The sequence below is a fragment of the Trichechus manatus genome, unplaced genomic scaffold (genome assembly GCF_000243295.1).
Source record: "Trichechus manatus latirostris isolate Lorelei unplaced genomic scaffold, TriManLat1.0 scaffold00211, whole genome shotgun sequence".
NCBI classification, from domain to species: domain Eukaryota; kingdom Metazoa; phylum Chordata; class Mammalia; order Sirenia; family Trichechidae; genus Trichechus; species Trichechus manatus.
In genome coordinates this window covers 2,861,977-2,882,913 of record NW_004444147.1, presented here as the reverse complement: position 1 = coordinate 2,882,913, position 20,937 = coordinate 2,861,977, and the positions used below count along the sequence as shown (strand labels likewise).

At 41.0% G+C, this 20,937-nt stretch overlaps 1 protein-coding gene across 3 annotated transcripts in view; it reads right to left on the bottom strand.

Annotated features, from left to right (window-relative positions):
* The window catches only part of BACH2 (BTB domain and CNC homolog 2), a 393,721-nt gene that overhangs the window by 159,949 nt on the left and 212,835 nt on the right, over positions 1 to 20,937 (bottom strand). For all 3 annotated transcript variants that reach the window (XM_023742482.1, XM_023742480.1, XM_004388416.2), the window contains one exon: positions 3,640 to 3,788. The gene's annotated coding sequence lies outside the window, so the exon portion shown is untranslated. The remainder of the gene's footprint in view (positions 1 to 3,639; positions 3,789 to 20,937) is intronic.

Sequence of the window (20,937 nt, the reverse complement as noted above, 5' to 3'; positions counted from 1 at the left end):
CAGTTATTTCATTCCACTGTACTTGGGGTTGCTATGAGTTGCAACTGATTTGATGGCACCTAACAACAATGGACTAACCTAGGAGATTCAATCTTGCATACTCCTCACAAGACCACAGGTCACAGACTAAATTGTTGTACCATCTATGGGCACAGTAATAGCTCTTCCTCCCAATATTATAGAAATTTGGTGATGGAAAATAAATTAGTCTTCATTTAGAGTATGTAAAACAGGTATCATAATAATTAGAAGCACTTAACAGGAGAACTATTTGCTATTAATTTATTCTCAAAGCTTATACTTTCTACTATGTTTGAATCCGCGGCAAGTCTATATTTCTTTGTTTCTACCTCAACTTCCATCTCTACTGATCAAAACCTAAGTTGCCATAGTTATCCACACGGCTCTGTAGCACTGCACACTCTGGTGGCCTACACATGGTGTTGGTTACTGAACATACCATTCAGTTGAGCTGAAGCAGCCCCACTCTAGAGGCACAGGTGGTTACATGTTTCCCTTCATCACGGGGAAGCAGATTTCCTACATGTGTAAACGGCACTTTGGTAGACACTACAGTTGTCTATGGCAGCTTTTCCTGATGCATTCTGACAAATATGTCTTTATCCTGATAGGAAACCTAGTCCTAAGGCTGAAATGTAACATTCTGCAGAGCCCCTGCTCTTGCCATCTTCTGGGGGCTGCCCAAAGCATAAAGAGGGATGGTATTAGGGCTGAGGGAGGTGTCAGTGACATTTATTATTCTTACTACACTCTCACAAACTATAGCACCTCTGTCAGGCACTAACTAGTCATTCTGCATAGCATTCTTGGGAGGAAGGTGAGCACTGGTATTCAGTTTTACAGAGACACTTTAGGTACTCGTGACTGCTTCAACCAGGGGCATAGAGGGTAATCTAGACAGGCCCATCCATCTGTGGCAAGAGCCCCAAGCCCTGATTCATGTGAGGAGTCACAGCAGCCTTCTTCCCTCCGTGACCACAGACAGGAAATGGACTGTGTTATGGACTGAATTGTGTCCCCCAAAAAATATGTGTTGTAAATCCTAACCCCTATATCTGTGTTTATAACCCCATTTGGGAACGGGTTTTCTTCGTTATGTGAATTAAGCAATATTAGTATAAGCTGTGTCTTAAGTCACTCTCTTCTGAGATATATAAGAGTAGAGTAAGCAAGCAAGCAAGTACAACAGAGGGGAAGCTACACATGATTGCCAAGGAACCTAGGAACAGAAGCTGTAAAGAGACAAGGACCTTCCCCAATAGCAGACAGAGAGAGCCCTTCCCTACAGCCCCTTTCTAAATTTGGACTTCTAGCCTCCTAAACTGTGAGAGAATAAATTTCTTTGTTAAAGCCACCTATTTGTGGTATTTCTGTTACAGCAGCACTAGATAACTAAGACAGACTGACATTAAGGTCATCCCACAGGAAAACCTGATGTGTAAACATGGAGACTCACAGAATGCCCAAGCCAGAAGGAGCATTAAGGAGCTTTGAGCCAATCCCTTTTTTCACTTCACGGTGAAGATGCTTCACAAATGATAACCTTCCTCCCAAAAATGCCGTGCAGAATAACTAATTAGTGCTTCACAGAGATGTGAGAGTTTGTAAGGGTGGAGTAACAATAGCTAATTATGTCATTCCCAACTGTCAGCCTGAATACCAGCCGTGCTATCCTTTAGGCAGCACCCAGAAGACTGCTGTGGGTTAATTCTACTACAGAACTCTTTCACTGCCTATCACTTTTTCTCTTATTTTTCTGATTTTGTGATCTTTATTTGAAACATATCCATTTAAATCTATCTCCAGGATCTCCGGTTCTGTTAATGTTTGGACAATAGATATGTTCCTTCATTACAGATTTGCTTGGCAACTGCTTTATTAATAGCGATTATTCTCCATTCCAGAGAGTTATGAAAGAACTGCAAATGCTAAGTGCTACTTTGAATGATATTATTTACCATTTTCAAGTAAAATGTTATAAATCACAGGCCTTATCCACAGATTTAAAATGCCTAGAAATTTCTCAAACATTTACTGGACAGCATCACTCATTATTTTTACAATCACAGAAACACAGTAAAACAAAAGAAAAAAATGTTTAAAATTCGTATGATGAGAGCCTAGAAATATACAAAATGCATATATTCATAGGCACATATGTACATTTGTATGTATGCTCATATACAGCAAAGTATGTATTTGTTTAGTCAAAATCTTCTAGTTTTTTCTATTAGCATGGAATAAATTGTTCTTGTCCTCAGCAGGTATGTAATCGGCTCGTTCCAAAGCTAACACAATAATATGCTGATCCTCAAAATATATCAGTCCTGAGAAGTTAAAACCCCACAAAAACCTGGGCTTGCTGACTTGGGTTATTTATTAGAGGTGTGCCTCCCTTCATACCTGTGCTGTGTAAATCAAGTCACATTTAAGTGTATTAGGGGAGGGATATTACTATGATGACTCACTTTGAAAGGAAACAATATATTTTCCCAGCCCAGGGGAAAAATGATTTTCTCTTTTGAGCGTCTCTAAAAGCATGATGAGCTCACCTGCAAAAAGACTATAGCTGCAATTCAGCCTAATAACAGCACTATTAGTCACACCTGTAGAAAACCAAGGGCGAAGAATGACTGGTACTAGGAACTCTGCAGCAGCGATTCCAACCAGTTCATTCTGGTTCCAGCTTCCACTAAGAATCTGAATTTCTAACCAGTTCCCTGCTGAGAACTTACGTTTCCATCCCAGATAGACTGTATCAGAATCTACATTTTAACAAGATTTCCAGGGGATTCTTATGTATAATCTCCTGGGAACTTGTCAGAAATGCAAATTCTCACCAAGGGTTGGAACCATCTAGTTCCAAGCCTTGCTCTAGAGTAAAGCTGGCACAGAATAATAATACCTATTTGGCTGGACTTTCAGATAGGTGCTAAGGGAAACTTAAAACTCTCCTTTCTGAGTCATGTGTTAATATATTTAGTAAGGCATTAAATACTTTAAGATTGATATTTAATACTGAAGTATACTCTTTTCTATTTTTATCATTTATCCTTGAGTTAAAGCAATGATTCTCAAAATGGGGTCCCTGGACCAGCTGTATCAGCGTCACCTAGCAACCTGTTAGAAAAGCAAATTCCTGGCTTCCCAGACCTACCGAATTGGAAATTGTGGGAGTGGCGCTCAGCAATCTGCACTGAGGTAAATTTGTACAGGGTAAATTTGAAAAGCACTGAGTTAAGGAAAAGGAGCTGGCGTGCAGTGGTTAAGGGCTCGAAAGGTCAGTGGTTCAAACCCACCAGCCGCTCCATGGGAGACAGATGTAGCAGGTCTCCTTCCTTAAAGATTTACAGCCTTGGAAACCCTATGGGGCAGTTCTACTCTGTCCTACAGGGTTGCTATGAGTCGGAATCTACTGGACAGCAGTGGGTTTGGGAGCTAAGGAACCAGTAATATGCAGATTCCAAATGCCCCTTCCTCAATTATAACTCTCAAGATACTCTATTAAAAGAAAGCAATTCATGTGCTTTTAGGCTATTTGTTCTTATTGCCTAAGACAATTCTTATGATACATTTACCATTGTTAGTTTTGGAAAAAAAACCTTAGCCACAACTTACATGTAATTTTTCCAGGTCCTGTGCTAGCTTCGAGTCTTAGGATGCAGGGAACTGGGCGAAGGGAGAAATGAGAAGGCTACAGCAATCCATTCAGACATGGACCCCAAAGCTTTGTGGGGCAACCTTGTGACAGGTCAGTGAGTGTCCACCTATTTGGAGAGGAAAAATTGTCAATTAGCAAAGTAAACCTTGCATGCTAATGTTTTCCCCTCCTTCTTGCTATCCCTTCTATACTCCCATCCCCCCCCACCCCAGTCTGCTTTTATGACCTCTAAACTAATTTACAGTGCCTCTGGCTGTGTTCCCCTTGACTAATCCATATAAACAGAATATGACAAACTAGTCCATGGTATTAAAAGCCTCATGCTCATGTGGAAGCCCTATTCCTTTAGGTAAGAGTCCCTCACAGGGTACTCCCCTGAATTTAAAAGCAGCTCAGAGGCAGGTCAGGGTCCATTCAGGCATCCCCTTCTCTATCTCATCTCATGGGTGTTTTATTTCAACAAATCAGAATGTCTTGGCTTAAGAGACACCTGGGACCATGGTAACAAGAAGTAAAGGAAAGTAAATGACTTATTTGGGAATTCTGACTGAAATGAGGTGATTCTCTGGTGCCTCAAATGTGTTCATTTTTAAAATAAAAATATATTTTTTCCAATGATAAATCAATATATGTTTATTGTAGAACATGTGGAAAATACAGACAAGCATAAAGAAAAAAAAATCACCTATAACCTTGCCACTGATAAGATCACTAATAGTATTTTGTTGTACAGGTCCACAACCTCTTATCTGAAACTCCTGGGGCCAGACATGTTCCAGAAAACGGAATTTTTTGGATTTTAGAGTATACTGTGGTGCATATCCCATATATTACATAATACTCCATCAAAGCCTGGAGCAATACCCTGTAATCAAACACATTAAATAATTCTGCAGCAAAACATATGCATATTTTTATTATGTGGGCTAAAACAGAGACTATAAATAGCCCCACATCCGTTCAGGCCAGTTTTTTCCTACCAAATGTTATTTAAAAAAAAAAAAAGAACTTCAGATTTCTGGACTCAGAATTGGGGATAAGGGATTGTGGATCAGTATTCCTTTCAGAAGGGAACCCTGGTGGCGGCGCAACAGTTAAGCAGTTGGCTGCTAACTGAAAGGTCAGTGGTTGGAACCCAGCAGCCGCTCCTCGGGAGAAAGATGTGGCAGTCTGCTTCTGTAAAGATTACAGCCTTGGAAACCATATGGGGCAGTTCTACTCTGTCCTACAGGGCTGCTACGAGACAGAATCGAGTCCACAGCAATGGGTATCTCCTTTCAGATACACAAACTCAGAAAGTTTTGTTCGTGCTTTTTCATTTAATGCTATACAAATGTGAGCATTTTCCCAAGTTATTAAAAATTCTTCAAAAATATGCCTTTTAATGTCCATGTAATATTTACATACCGTAGAAATGGGGCTCATTTATTTAGCTATTTTTCTCATTGTTGGAATTAGATTTTTGTTGTTGTTATTGGAAATAACACTTTCAATATCAGACTATCTGAATTTCTGAATCTTTTCTTAGGTAGAATTATAAAAAAAGAATTACTGGGTCAAACGGTATGGACTTTAAGGGTCTTGATGACTTTCCAGAAAGGCTGTACCAATTTACACGCTGTCAGCAGCATGAGTGCCCAGGTAATTTGTTTAATAATCCCCTTTATCATAGGCACAGTGAAAATGCACTTGGCAGCTAACACATCTTAACAAATTCTAATTAGTGATGGCCACACTTAGATTTTACTTTTGTTTTTCTTACACAGAGATAGTGAGTATCTCCCTAGTTTTCATATAACAAGAGAGAAATGGGATTAATGTAATTTCACTATAAAATCACTCTCATTAAGCCAGACTGGATCAGACGTGGGCAATGCTGGGAGTTACCACTTGCCTATGGGGTCTATTTAACATGGAAAGGGGTGTCTGGCAGAATGAAAATAATTCACACATCATCACAAGAAGAAAAACAATTAGCTGCTGATTATTTGTGGGCTGATAATTTAGCTTTTGGACTACTGAGGACTTCTGTTTCCTTTCCTTTTGGTATTTTCCTATTGCTTGCATGCCCATCTGAGAGCAGAAAGAGACGATGCGAAGACAAAATCAAACTAGACAAGCTAATAATGATGGCTAAAGCTCATGAGTGCTTATGATGTGTCAACTGTACACCAGGTGCCTTGTATGCATTATCTCATTCAATGCTAAGTGCTCTGGTATAAAATCTGGTGGCAGAGAAGCTTGAAAGGATGCGTTTGTTCATCAGCACCCCCCCACCCAATAAGTTTGGAGGACCAGAGGTTTGGAATTTCAAAGATTTATTCAAGCCTAGTGTCTCATAACCTTGATGACTTAAGTCTGGCTACAAAACATAAACTTTGCCTTTACACTCTTGGTAGTGCCATCCACAGCATCTATATGAAGCAGGGAAAACAGTGTAAATAAAATCGAAGAAAACTCTAGATAACAGTAAACTCTTTGAAGGTCCTATATCTCGACAGGAGGGAGGCTGTATCCCTTAGGGCACAATAGAGTGTTGAGAGTCTATTTGATATACAACACAAAACAGGTTTTACCCGGAGAAACACACGAAAACACACACAAAATATGTGATTTAAAAAAAAAACCAACAACATACAAATACATTCTTCCCAAACATGACTGCAAATTTGTAATGTTAAAACAGGACTCTTAACCCAACATTTCTTTTCATTTGTAGCTTTTTCTAATAATTTTTCATTCTCTTTCCCCTTTATATATATTTAACCTTACAGGATAATTGGTGTAGAGAACACCATAATTTTCATAATTCTAAGAAAAGAAAATTGAGGAGACATTTCTTTGTTACATGGAGTGAAATACTCTTTCCCTCATCTAAAAACTCAATTTTCGAACCTAGTATGTACTATAAAATGGCTTAAGTTCAAAGAGACAGAGAGTCAGAGAGATAGAGAGACAGGTAGAGAAATAGAGACAGAAAGACGGAAAGAAGGAGGGAGAGGCAGGGAGAGGAAGAAGGAGAGAGGAAGAGGAGAAGAGAGGAAGGAAGAAAGGAAGGGTGCAAAAATATTTCAACTTTATTTTGAAAGTGAGTTAAATTGATCTTTTTCCAATAATTTTATCTAAAAGTAAGGGTTGTTTCTATCAAAATGATACAGACAAAAAAACAAAAACGAAACAAACAAACAAAAACCGAAAAAACCCCAAAGATGTATCAAGAAGTAGACCATTTTTTGCACTGTGGCAACTCTTTCTAATTTACATAGCATTCTCTGGACAATTAGGTATCAAAGTGAGTAGAATGGCTTATAAATGATTTTTCTTTGCCAAACTCAGATATATGGTTTATTTTCCAAGCACACCAGGACTACAGGGTGTGAAAAATGGGGTGGTAATAGAGGAAATGATCCCTCAAAGAACATACTTTGTTTTTCCCAAAGGGCCTAATTGCTTGGGAGAGAAAATACAAAAAAACCAATCACTAACTACAGCACAAATGATTACCAGAAGCTTTTTAGATACTCAAACTGCACAACTAGCATTTGTAAAGCTAATTACAAATTCGGATTCTCTCATTTTAAAAATATACTTGGAAGCAGCCCACTTCTGTTTTAATGCTGAACTAAAGTCTGTGCAATTGGCACATTATCAAAGTAAAAAAAAAAAAAAAACTCTTGAACAAAGTTTCCATTTCCAATGTCACTAAATCCTGAACTGCAAAATACCACAAGCTAAAAACTAGTCATGCGGCGTGGTTGTATAATCTTACATTTACAAAAGAGTTTTCAAAGCCCTCAGAGCCTTAGACCTTTGCTACTCTTAGTAGCTCTGACGTCTCTGACAAGCCACTCAGTGTCTCTAAGCCTAACATGGCTCACTAGTTTTTGTGAGAATTAAATCAGAATGTATAAAGGTGTTTTTTCTTTTTTTTTTGCAAACCATAAAACATACATAAAACACTGGGTATCAGTATTATTTTTACTAACACTTTGTGAGGCATAAAGATGTTAATCCCCATTTTACATTTAAGGAAACAGATACAAGAAGACAGCAAGAAAAAAAAAAAAAGTACTGAGTTAGAAGATTTGGGTTTTATTTCTGAATTGGCCACAAATTCTCTGGGACTTGATTTCTTCAGTAAAATGAGGGAGCCGGATGAGATGATTTTAAGGTCTTGAGGCCAGTGGTTCTGTGATCTTAGACTTGGCCATTGGAGTGATGATGCAGCCTTGGAAAGACTCTCAGGAAGCAGTCCCTCATAGGAGGCTGAGGCACAGTCAAGCCAAGGCCAGGACCCACCAATCCAAGACCTGAAGAGCTGGGGCAGGGTCCTTGAGCAGCCTCCCACCCCAGGGATGGGACAGGCATTAACTAACCTTTAGCTGCTGGATTGAGCCGAGGTTGAGGGAATTCTAGGTAAATGGCCAGGGCCTCTGGGGCAGAGGAAGGAGGTACTAGAGGAGCTTGAACTAATAGCTCTTTATTAACTGATACAGATATTTCACTATTTTAACAACTAGTGTAGCCAAACAAGTATATGTCAACCAATGTCAGACTTGCTAACAGCCCCACTGTTGTTTGGCTATCAGTTTTAAAAAGATAATTACCTCTGCGGGTCACCTACCCTCCTTGTTTGAGTTTCTAGTGTAGAGGGAGATGTGTGAAGGGGCTTTTTTTTTTTTTTTTGGTATTATGAGTGTGTATCATGGTCGCATGAGAATTTCACTTTAAAAAGATCGAGGCCACTAACTTAGGGCTCTACTAATGATACTTTACCAGAGCTGTCCAATACAACTTTCTGTGATGGTGGACATATTCAGTATCTGCACTGTCCAATATGGTAGCCACCAGCCACATGTGGCTACTGAGCACTTGAAATGTGACTGATACACCCGAGGGGCTGAATTTTTAATTTTAATCAATTTAAAATTCCAATTTACATTTACATTTAAATAGCCACATGTGGTTACTGGACAGTGCAGTTCTAGGCTGCCTCACATACTAATTTTCTTAGATGTCTTTCAGACCCTAGAAGCCCACAGGACAAACCGCAACACATTCATTCAACCAGTATTTACTGGCAACCTCTTGGAGCTAGGCACTATTTAGGTGTCTCGAAACAATAGTGAATAGAAGAGTTCTGGGCCCGTCTTGTCCTCATGGAGTTTCTCGGCAAGCCTGATTTCCTAAGGCCTCACGAAACCTTGAAGCGGTTCACCAGACTGCTCTTAGGAAAAGGTGGGTGAGGAGATATGGTAATGCTACACTAAGCATGAAAGCACTGCATTTTCATTTCTTCATATTTACTGTTAGAGAAGTTGGGGGAAAGTTCAAAAAGAGGTATTTGAATGGTTATATTCACTCACTTACAAGTAACACATCCAAGATATGGGGAATTATAAGTAATTCGCTCCTGCACAAACTTAAATTTACTTAAAAGAAAAAGTCAGTGGGACCTGTATTCTTAATCTAAGAAAAAGTAAATGGTATTTAATTACAGCAACAGTCATAAAAAGTATGTCTCCAGCTGCAAACAGTGGGCAAGGGAACATTTACACCAATTAGTTGTGAAATGATCAGGTTTTCTAGAAGGTACTTCTTGTAGAAGTAAGGCTGATTGCATTCTCTACCCTTAGAACTCAATGCTTAGCTAGGATTTTCTTAGTAGCTTTAATGGGATTTGCTTTTCCCCAGGAAATGACAGGTGGAGGTATTTATTTATTTTTTTTATCACAAATCTAATACCAATGACATAATTTCCAAGAGACACAAAAGTGGTTGAATGGTCTTCAGATCCCCAGCATTGCTCCCTTGCTCCCTGAGTCCTCATGCTGTCAGTTCTCCGCTTTCCTAATCACCTCTTGCCACCTGACTGGGATTTACAGTGATGTGAAGAGAAGTAAAACACTCAGAACTGGCTTATGCTGTTGTTTGAATCTTAACCCAGGGGTTGCCTTAACTTAAAAGGGACAGGGACATCATGCTTTGGGATGTAGAGTTTTAAAAGCCAGTTCTCCCCATGGTATTGATATTATCACTTGAGGTAAAAAATTCATCAAGCAAAACAACTTGATTTTGCCCAGCATCCCAATGGGATCATATGTGGATGACACCAGTGAGCCAATCTGACTTCCTAGCTTCAAAATGTCACTTCTGGTTCCCATGCCCAAAGCCAGACTATTGATTTTTAGGATTATAAAATGATTCTCCCATCTACTTACCTACACACACACTCCCAACATGCACACTCCATCACTCAGTTTTTCTGGATTGAGTAGAAAGTGTTAAGAAAGAAAACAGGAGTTCAAAACTAAGTCCCAAAAATACAGACTGCATTTACAGATGATCATTTGCTAAAAAAGGTCAACCTTCAAATGTTCTGCTTGTCCCATGCTGTATCAGAATATTACCGAAAATTGGTAACAGCTTTAGTGATAAACACATTAACTGTGTGTGAGTGGCCCTGAAGTCCTTATTCATACTCAGAAACACTAAATGGAGTAGTCACATACCATTTTATAGCCCAAATGGCTTCAAAAAGAAAACGGTCAATTGATGTTAATTTTTTGGAAACTACAGAGATGAGGGTTTTTTTTTTTTGTTTTTTTTTAAACTACATTTCAAACAGAGTTTAAACAGCCACTTGAATAAGGCAGAAGACCTCTGAATCACAGAGATCTTGTGGTGTTCTGTTCTACTGGCCTGGGAAACTGATGCAAGGAAATGTGCTTTTTTGCTGCAATGAAGAAAGAAGTGGGGAGGAGATGCAGCCACTTAAGGCCGGATGGACAAATTTAATTAAGATAAAACAACTCTAGGAAAGTTTCCACTTCCACATTTCAGGTGCTGGGACCAAGTTATTCCAACTGGAGAACCACAGCTAGAAAATTCGCTTCTCTGCTATTCAAGGTGTATACAATGGGAGAGCTTGTTCTGATTTTCACCTCTATCACAGAGGATGGGGCAATCAGAATTACTTGCCACTAACAATCCAGAAAACAGAAAAAGCCAAAAAGATGCAACTGCTGAAGGTACATAATATGATTTTTGGATTCCTGGCACAGTGGTTAAGAGCTTGCCTGCTAACCAAAAGGTCAGCAGCAGTTTGAATCCACCAGCTGCTCCTGGGAAACTCTATGGGACAATTCTACTCTGTCCCGTAGGGTCACTATGAGTTGGAATCAACTCGATGGCAATGGGTTTGGTTTGGTTTGGTTTTTCTGGTAGACTTTAAAAGGACCCCTGGTGGTGCAATGGTTAAGTGCATGGCTGCTCACCAAAAGGTGAGTGGTTCGAACCCACCAGTGGCTGATCTGCTCCCATAAAGCTAACAGCCTAGAAAACCCTATGGGGCGGTTCTACTCTGTTCTATTGAGTGTCTACGAGTCAGAATCGACTCAATAGCACAATAACTGCTTGTTATAGCTGAAATGACTATACTTCATGAAGTACATCATGGTTTACATTTTTTTCTACAGCAGATTCTTGAAAAAAAAAAGTACTACCAGGCATCTTATTAAAAACAATTATTTATAATCAGATTATCCTCTAAAGATGAATTATTAGCATACGATGTTATCTGTCCTGCAGTACTGGACACGGCAGTGAAAACACATGGTATCGAGTATCTTGCTCCGGGTCCAATCTTTGAAGATCATCACCATCCCTGGCAATGCCCAAGCAGAAAATGCCCGAAGCAGGGACTGGGTGGTAGCAGTTCTGATGTGGCATTCAGGGGTGTTTCTAGGGCTCAGGAACCATATTTTCCATCCTTCCTTCAAGGATCATCCAAAAAATCAGGCAGCCTGTGGCTAAGCTCCTGCACCACTCCTCCTGCAGGAATGCAGATGGGCATGCATGTTGGGGTGTCTGTCAACTTAGAAGGGCAGTTCCCTGGGAACACTGAGGGCATCAACAATTCCCTTGACTCCTAGGTTCAACACTTGGTCTGAGTTGCTGAGGGCACTCTTGCCTCCTTTCCTCTGTCTGGAAACTTTGTCTCCCTCTGTGCTTCATTTACCGCCAGAGAAAATCTGCAAGCTCTGCCCCTTTCTGGGGAGCTGCACATGCCTGCCAGCCTCACCTACCAAAGGCAGGTACCCCTTGACTTCCAGGCTGCAGAAGTATGGGTGCCAAGTGGGGTCTACATTGTCTCACACAAGGCAAGGTGCTGCTGGGCTGTCCCCAGGTGAGGCTGGTGGAGTCCACACAGACTTGATCCCTGCGGCAGGGGCAAGGGCTGCAACAAGTCTGGCCAAGGACCTTGGAGACAGGTAAGATGAGAGGCACCTAGAAGATGTCTAACACACTGATTCAGTTAAAGGATTTATCACTAACCCAGTTGTTCCAGCCAAACATCTAGCAGTTATCTTGTATGTTCCTCCCTCTCCCTCACGTCTGACATCCAATTCATCAGCAAATACTGTTGATTCTGTCTTCAAATTGTATCCAAAATCTGTCCACTCTTCTCCATCTCCACTGCCATCACCATCATCTCACACCTGGTCCACTGCCACTGTCATGGTAACCGCCTGTTTTCAGGTCCAAGGCCATGCCCCGGTTAGGTGATTCACTAGAAGGACCCACAGGACTCAGCATGTAGCTGCACTCACATATATGAGTTATTACAGCAAAAGGACACAGAGAAAAATCAACAAGGGGAAAAGGCCTTTGGAGCAAAGTCTGGAGGAAACCATGCACAAGTTTCTAAGAGCCCTCTCCCAGGGGAGTCACATGGGCCACACTTAATTCCTTCAGCATCGAGTTGTGACAGCATTGTCTACCAGGGAAACTCATTAGAGACTCAGAGCCCAGGGTTTTTACTGGGGACTGGTCATGTAGGCATCCTCTGCCTGGCACGCACCAAAATTCCAGACTCTCAGAAGGAAAGCAGGTGTTCAGCATAAACCACACTGTTTATACAAAGATCTTAGGCACAGTAAACCATCCTTAGCAGTTAGGGAATGGTGAGAACACTCCTGAAATTCAAGTTTCCAGATGCCAGTTAAGGCTCAATCTTGCAAGCAGGTCTTTCTAAGGATAGCAATCTTAGGCTAGCTACGTTAACTCTTCTCTGCATAACTTCCCCTCTCTCTCCCACGCCTGTGTCCCCTTCAGTCTAAGTTCATGCAGGAACCAAAGTGATCTTTTAAAATCATCACATAACTTTTTGCCTAAAATCTCTTAAATGTTTTCCATTCCTGTTAGAATAAACTCTGCCCTCTCTGCTCCCACCTCCTCTCATACCACACTCTCTCATTGGATACACTTCAACGTACTTTCTGTTCCTTGACTATGCAAAGCCCTTTCCTGACCTCCCTGCCACTTGCTTTTCTCTCTGCCTAGAATTCCCTTTCCCCATCTCTTAGTCTTGCTGGTTAATTCTCCTCCTCTAGGTCTAGTTTGGGAGTTCCTGGGTAGTGTAAATGGTTAACGTGCGTGGCTGCTAACTGAAAGGTTAGAGATTCGAGTCCACCCAGAGATGACCTGGAAGAAAGGCCTGGTGATCTACTTCTGAAAAATCAGCCATTGAAAACCCCTTGGAGCAGAGTTCCACTCTGACACACATGGGGTCGCCATGAGTCAAAGATGACTCAATGGCAACTGCTTAGGTCTAGCTCAAATGCGTTACTTCCTAAGAGTCACCTTCCCTTTCCATTCTGGTTAATGTGCTCTGTCCCCTCCCCAACAGAAACACATCACCCTGTTTGGTTCCATTAAGAGTGTTTATCACAATCTGATGTCAATTTATTATGTTATTACCTACTGTCCCTCCAGATCTACATAAGACCTATGTGATGGCTAATTTTATGTGGCAGGAACCTAACCTGTCCTGCTCACCACTAGTCCCTAGCACTTGGAAGAGTGCCTGGCACAAACTTGAAGAATCAATGAATGAACAAATATCAAATCACTGCAGGGTGGAATGGCAGATACATACACAAAAAGAGTGGAGGCACGCTGCTCTGTGATCTGCCTGCTTTCACTGATCCTTTAGTCCACACCCAAATTTGATCTACTCCCAGCTTGAACCCTGCCTGGAGACTGACCACACATCTGCTCTTACCCTCCTCTCCAGCTGCCATCTCCCAATACAACCTCTTCTTTCCCCAGAGAGGCTCTGTTCTTGGTTTGTCTTCCTCAGTGACCTCAGCTTCTCACTCTATTTATAATCTCCGCATTCCAGCCACCATCTGCTTGTATAAATACCAGTAATGCGAAATCTTGTCGTGGGGCCTGAGTCATGCTGTGCCGATAACCACGTGGCACTATCAGGCTCAACTCCAGTCTTGATGGAGTCCCTAATGCAGCCTGACATCAACCCCGGATAGCTCTCTTCCCAGCCCTGTGTCTTGGGCCACCTCACTCCATTCTCCTGTCTGCCTTGTCTTCCCACTTCCAAGTTCACGGATGATTCCTGGTTGGCTGAGAAAGAATTGGGAGCAGAGGAGAGTGAAAGTCACAAGCCAAAGAAGCTCTATGTGTACACACAGGGAGATGGCAGACTGTACTTGTCCATATGGATTTTTATACTACTCTGCAGACCTTTTTTTTTTCCCTCCCTTGGTGAGTTTAAATCATGGAACAGCAGAGTGGAAAGGACCTTGGAGGTCATTTAGTCCTCATTTTACTGACAAAGAAAGAGATCAAGGTGTGAGAAGAGGATGGGAAGAGAAAGCAGCATTTATTGAGGGCTTACCATTTGCATCCATATTCATGGTCTCAAGTTCCACAGCTGGTGAATGGCATAGCTGGGACCACACAGTGCTTAAATAAACACTTCCATTTACTACATAAGCTTTTGCGTGTTACTTATATAGTCATATCACACGTAGGAAAGGGCTTGGTAGTAACGTACATTGTAAAGATACTTGGCATTCTTGTCTCAAAGGTACATGGGTTTTCCCTCTGTATTACCCAATACATTCTGAGTATTTCCTGGATAGTAATTTCAAAATAAGATTGAAGGAAGAAAAAAAATCAAAAGAAAAGACAGGTAGAAAGTAAACTTTGGGAGTTACACTTCATTTAACAAAATCTTTAATACATATCAGGTTCTCTGTGACATATTTTTCATTCTTCTCCTAGTCTTGAAACTGGAACTGTGAGAATGCTGGTCACCAGGTGAAAAGGTAGCATTTGCTGTTTCTCCAGGTTCTATACTACCATATCTGTTTACAAAAACGTTATGCAACTCAGGACATCACAGCCTTCCACGCCTCCTCCATAAAAGAACAAGTAAAATTGTATTTCTTGGGAAGATGAGTATTTACCAATGCTCTGCATCTATATGGAGCTGTCTCTGCCACTCCAGTCTGTTTCGAAGCAGGGTTTCCTTTCAGGACCAGCAGTATATATCGCTACTACTTACTTTTTGTACCTCTGCGGTTCACTAGGAAGCTACTGTCCCACTGACAGTACATGTAGTAACAGTTCGAAAGGGAAAAAACAGGCGTGTGCTGCAAATTACTATTTTTACAGTACTGTATGAGGTGGTGCTAAATCACTGAATTTTGGGTAGGAAAAACATGAATTCTGACAATTTTGATTTGGTACACATATGTACTTCTGGACGCTGGGGATAGGATCTGTGTTTACAAGGGCTATACACATGTACCTCTGAAGTCCGAGGGTACGATTTGTGGAATAAGGCATAAAACGAAAACCGTATTGCCTACCAAAAATTCAGACACACTCAATGATTCAGCATCCCTCCATTACTGAAAACACACAGTATCAACAAAAAATAAAAAGAAAAAAAATAATTGGGTCATGAAACGGTTAAAAGTGTTGGCACACAGCACAAAGAAAGTCCCTTAGCTATTCAACATTGAGTTCAACTGCACAATACATGCAGCCAAGATTTCTTTTTTTTCCCTTTCCCTTCTTGGTTTAATGACCTCAAATGTACCAACATCCTGTCTTACCTAATCCCCTAACAAGTTCTATCAAATGCCAGGACAGAATCAGACAGCACTGTAGGCAGTGAGATCATTCATTAAGAATTCATTTTTATTCCAAAAATTAGGAGTGCCAGACCATTTAACACAATCTATCACACAGCCAGAAAATTAGCCTGGCACTTTAAGATAAATGTTAAAACCAACTTTTTTTTTTAACCTTTCTCCTGTCATAGACCCTTTACGAACCTGATGACCCTCTCCCCAGAAAAAGTACATATGTACAAAACATTTCCACACAACTTCTAGGGTTCAAGGACCCTCTGAAGCCTACCCAGTGAGCCCCTAAGAATCTAGGTTAAAATCTCCTGCTGTAAATAAACTCAACACAAGTTCATTTTGTCTGCAGACCCCAGTACTGGGTCTTGGTACCTGGAGTGTCCCAGGATGACTTCCTCCAGGGCCACTTTGTTCTCTGGAGGAAATATGACCTTTTCTTGTTTAGGTTTCAAGAACACCCCTACCTGGTTTCTGGTCAAACTTACTGTCAGCACGGCTGTGCCTCTCACCAAATAAACCTGCCGCTCTGGGAACACTCATGACACGATGGCTGTACCTTGATGTTCTTAGGTTCTGCTCTTTAATATGCCAACCCGGATCTGGCTGTCCCCTTTCTCTTTCTGTCACTTTCCTCGTCTGTCATTTATAGCACTTTGAACATTTTAAAAAATAAACTTGATTTTTTTCTTTACCATAAACGTAACAACCTCCTCTTTGTATTTAATTTCTTTTTGTTTCCTCCAAAAGCATCCTTCAACCTTTCATACCTCTGCCCCTTGGGAATCATCATAGCCTACCACTCTAAGCAGGAGACCTCGTCAGTTCTCTGTTCAGCTTGGGATGGGGTTTCTCCTTTAGGGGCAGTGTGGTGCAGTGAGAGGAGAATAAGCTTTGGCGTCAGACAGACCTGAGCCCAACTCCAATTTATTAGCTGAGTGACTCTGGCCAAGTAACATAAACAAAGTCTCAATTTTCTAATATGAAAAAATGGGGATGATAATAACGTTGTGCATCTTTGGAGAAATGACTATTCAAATCCTGTCCGTTTTTAACTGGACTATTTGTCTTTTTACTGTTGAAATGTCCTTATCATATAGATGGCTTGCAAATGTTTTCTCCCATTCTGTGGGTTAATTTTTCACTTTCTTAGTGGTGTCCTTTGAAGCACAGGAGTTTTAAATTTTGATGAGGTCACGTTTGTCTATTTTTTCATCGTTTGTGCTTTTGGTGTCCTATCTAAGAAACCACTGCCTAACCCAAGGTCACAAAAATTTACTCCTATGTTTTCTTCTAAAAGTTTTATAGTTTTAGCTCTTACACCTAGTTTTAGGATCTACTCAGAGTTAATTTTTACATATGGCATGAGGTGGAAGTCCAAGTTCATTCTTTTGCATGTGGATATCCAGGTGTCCCAGCACCATTTGTTGAAAAGAATATTCTTTCTCCATTGAATTGTCCTGGCACTCTTGTCGATTTTTTTTTTTTTAATACTATAAATGTAAGAGTTTATTTCTGGACTGTCAATCATATCCCACTGATTTATACTAGTATATCCTTATGTTAGTACTATACTGTCTTATTACTGCATCTTTGTAGTTATGTTTTAAATCAAGAAGGGTGAGCGCTCCAACTCTGTTCTTTTTTTGTAAGATTGTTTTAGCTATTCTGGGTCATCTGAGATTCTGACAGAGGTTGCACTGAATCTGTAACTCAGTTTGGACAGTATTGCCATTTGAACAATATTAAGTCCTCTGATCCCTGAACACTGGATGTCTTTCCATTTATTTAGGTCTTTTTTGCTGGAGCCTTGGTGGTGAAGTGGTTAAGAGCTCAGGCTGCTAACCAAAAGGTCGGCAGTTTGAATCTACCAGCCGTTCCTTGGAAACCCTATGGGGGAGTTCTACTCTGTCCTGTGTGGTTGCTGTGAGTCAGAATTGACTCAACAACAACAGGTTTTTTTGCTTTCTTTAAACAATGTTTTATAGTTATCAGTGTACAAGTCTTGCTATTTTTTTGTTAAATTTATTTCTAATTATTTTATTCTCTTTGATGTATTGTAAATGGCACTGTTTCATTTTCAGAGTGTTCACTGCTAACATATAGAAATACAATTGATTTTTGCATATTGATCTTGTATCTTACAATCCTCTTGAACTTTTTTATTCGTTTTAATTTTTTTTTTTTTTTTGGTGTGTGCGTGGATTGAAATCCTAATTATTTTTAAGTATTTTAAAGTAGAGGTAGATCCTGGCACACAACCCTACAACTTAAATTACACTGTAAATACTGAGAACCCATGTTGCCACTCCCTCCTCCCCTGGTGCTGCCAGGGTGCTCCTACTTCGGGATCATAGTCTTGGTGGCATTGCTACTTTTACTGACAGCTCATTTAATCTTCTGGAGAGGAAAAGTTCCTGGGACTCCAAGATAAAAACATGAACCTATTTTCTATGGAAGTGGTTTTATAAGTAGAGGTTCAGTTCCTAGGCTACCCACTTAAGTCTAATTAAGTGGGCATCATCAGGTGACGATGCCACAGGGACTGGCCTCACCAGTCTCAAAAGAATTTATAGTTTGAGAAAGCACATCCTAAAGGAGTTTTGGATGAACTTTTACAAAATAACCTTCCTGTAAGAGAAACTTCTTGCGGGTTTTAACACAGACACTTCTCTTTACCTACCCCCCTCTTTTCAAATTGAGGCAGACTCCCATTGTACATTACTTGAGGGGCAGCAGTGATATTTTCACAAAAACTACTAATACTGGCACAAATTTAATTTTTTTTTTATTAGACTGTATCTCACTTCAGGTTTAAAAGCCGATTTCCAGCCAGCCAGCACTCAAGAGACCTACTTTGCATCTTGATTCATGAGTCACTGATTTGAACATGCATTTGCCCAGAATACCCAGGCATGTGAAAGGATCAAAATATCACACTTTGATTGATTCAGAAAGTTATTTTCTACCACCACGCTGTCTGAGAGTTTCTATGCTGCATCTGACTAACTGGGGAGGTGAAAGATCAGGGAGCCAGGAGCCACTCAGTGAAAGAACTTGTCCCTTCTCTCATGCACCCAGATCCCAGGGAGTAAAAACCCCAGCTCTCCATGGCAATGGGTGCCCACATGATGCTCATCTGAGCATAATCTGGGTATCGGAGTCGTCTTTTGAAGGGATCCTGGTATTTCGGTTTGACGAAAATCGAGAAACATTTAGAAAGAAAATCGGATTTGTGTGTAAATGAAGAAATATTCCTGAAAAGAAACTCTGTTACGAAACTGAAATCTGGAGACCGCGGTGGTGCTAAGTTGAGTCATCAGTTCCCTTTACACCCTAATAATTGACAGCACTTTGATCACAATGACTGCTCTGGGTGATGCTTTTTTGTTTGCTTTTTTAAGTACTTCCTTGTGTAAACAGGTTGTCTCACTATCGTCTTGCAAACATGTTTACATTTGGGGGATCATGGGGAACATCTGTTAGAACCAGATTTCACATTTTTCTGTCAACTTAGGGAAATCTGAATCATATTTCTTGATAATATAAAAATGCTCTTGGAGAATTTAACGACGTTTTACTGAAAGGGGGCTTGATGGAATATTTTGGTTGCTCTTCATATATATGTATTTTAAAATTTGTCCTGAAAACTCCCATCTAAAGTAGTTAGAAATAGGTGTTAATTATTCACCATTTTTATTGATGGGGACAATGAGGTATAGACAGGTTGTGTCCTGGTTAGCAACTCAGAAAGTGACCGGGAAATGGGGTGGGGGTGGGGGTGTGGCACTGGGGGGAGGGTCACATACACCATAGTTCTTTTGATTTACATACAGACCCTTCTTCAGCACCAAAGAAATCCTTAGGTATAGAGGGTACTGTGATATTTTTTCCAAAAAATTTTACAATCCCTCACAATTTTATCAAGATCACTTATTCTGGAGAGGGCAAAAGGTGGGCCTGAGTGAAAGACTCTAAAGAACAGCAGTTTTGTGATCCAGGCCTTAAGTTAGAGATCTAGTCGTGTGTGGTGGGGAGAGGCATGCAGAGCAGACAGGAATAAAGCTGGAAGAAGAGGATGAATAAACAAAAAGACTTTAGGCAAAACGCTCTCCTGAACCATCAGCACTGACCCTGCTCCTGCCACGTTCAGAGGCACGATGCTCCTCTGATAGGGAGCGCCAATGTTCTCTCACCCCCAGTCTAGGCAGGAGTGATCTCTGCGCAGAGGAATGACTTCCTATCATGAGGAAACAGCAGTAGCAACAGATTTCATTGATCTACACCAGAGGCAACACTGCCCTCAGATCCAAGCAAGAAGGGCCCTGTCCTCCTTTACCCAGGCCAAGGAACCCTTTTCCCTATCCTGCCTCAAACTCATGAATCCCCTTCTAAGCCCCAGACTTTCCCACCCATGTGGTCCCAAGTGAACTTCGAGGGTCAGTGGAGGCCTTTTCCCTGGGTCCCTCTTCCCTTGGGTATGCTACACCACCTGAAGGGTGACCAAATGGCCAAGGAGCAGCTGTGCACAGGGATGTGGATGTATCTGGGATGTGTGGGATGGATTAGGACGGATTGGTGGCGGTGGTGGGGAGCAGAAAAGAAGGGACAGGCTGTGCACCAGCTCTCCTCACATCCCCATGTTCCAGCTTGGAACTCCAAGCAGTCTGTAAATACTAAATTCCCGGCCTTCTAGAATGTCATCATATCAAGGTAGAAGGACAGTTTGTTAGCTTGATTTATAAGACTTCAATATTTAAACATTTAAACATAAAGCATGTGGGGTTCCATTACACTCATGCCGGGAGCCCCACAAATGTTAGATCTGGGCCTGTCTGGGGGCCATCTAGACCAGGGCTGTGCAGCCGCAGACTGCAGTGGGCACCTGGGGATTATGCACACCCAGCTGTGCTGACACTGACCCTCGGATGAGGAAGTGGAGGTGGCTGCAAGGAGCCTTAAGAATGTCAAGGTGCAACAAAGGTTTCACGTACTGTCGTTCTGTATGCTGAAGAGAGGTTAGCTAAATCTTTCTTGGTCTGGCTGCTATGCAGCCAAATACATCAGGGTCTTGCTATGGGCTAACTAAGTAAATTTTAATCTTTAAAAAAATAATCACCTAATACTTTCATCTCTTGTGGTTTCTTTTTTCCATGTATACTTTACAACGTATTTATCAGCAGCTAGTTTAACAAATCAATGGTGCCAGTGGGAGCCAAACCACCAGTAGTTACACATGTCGAGTAAGGACCAAAAGACAGCCAGGAAAATAAAAACACAAATGAATGTTAGGCTGAA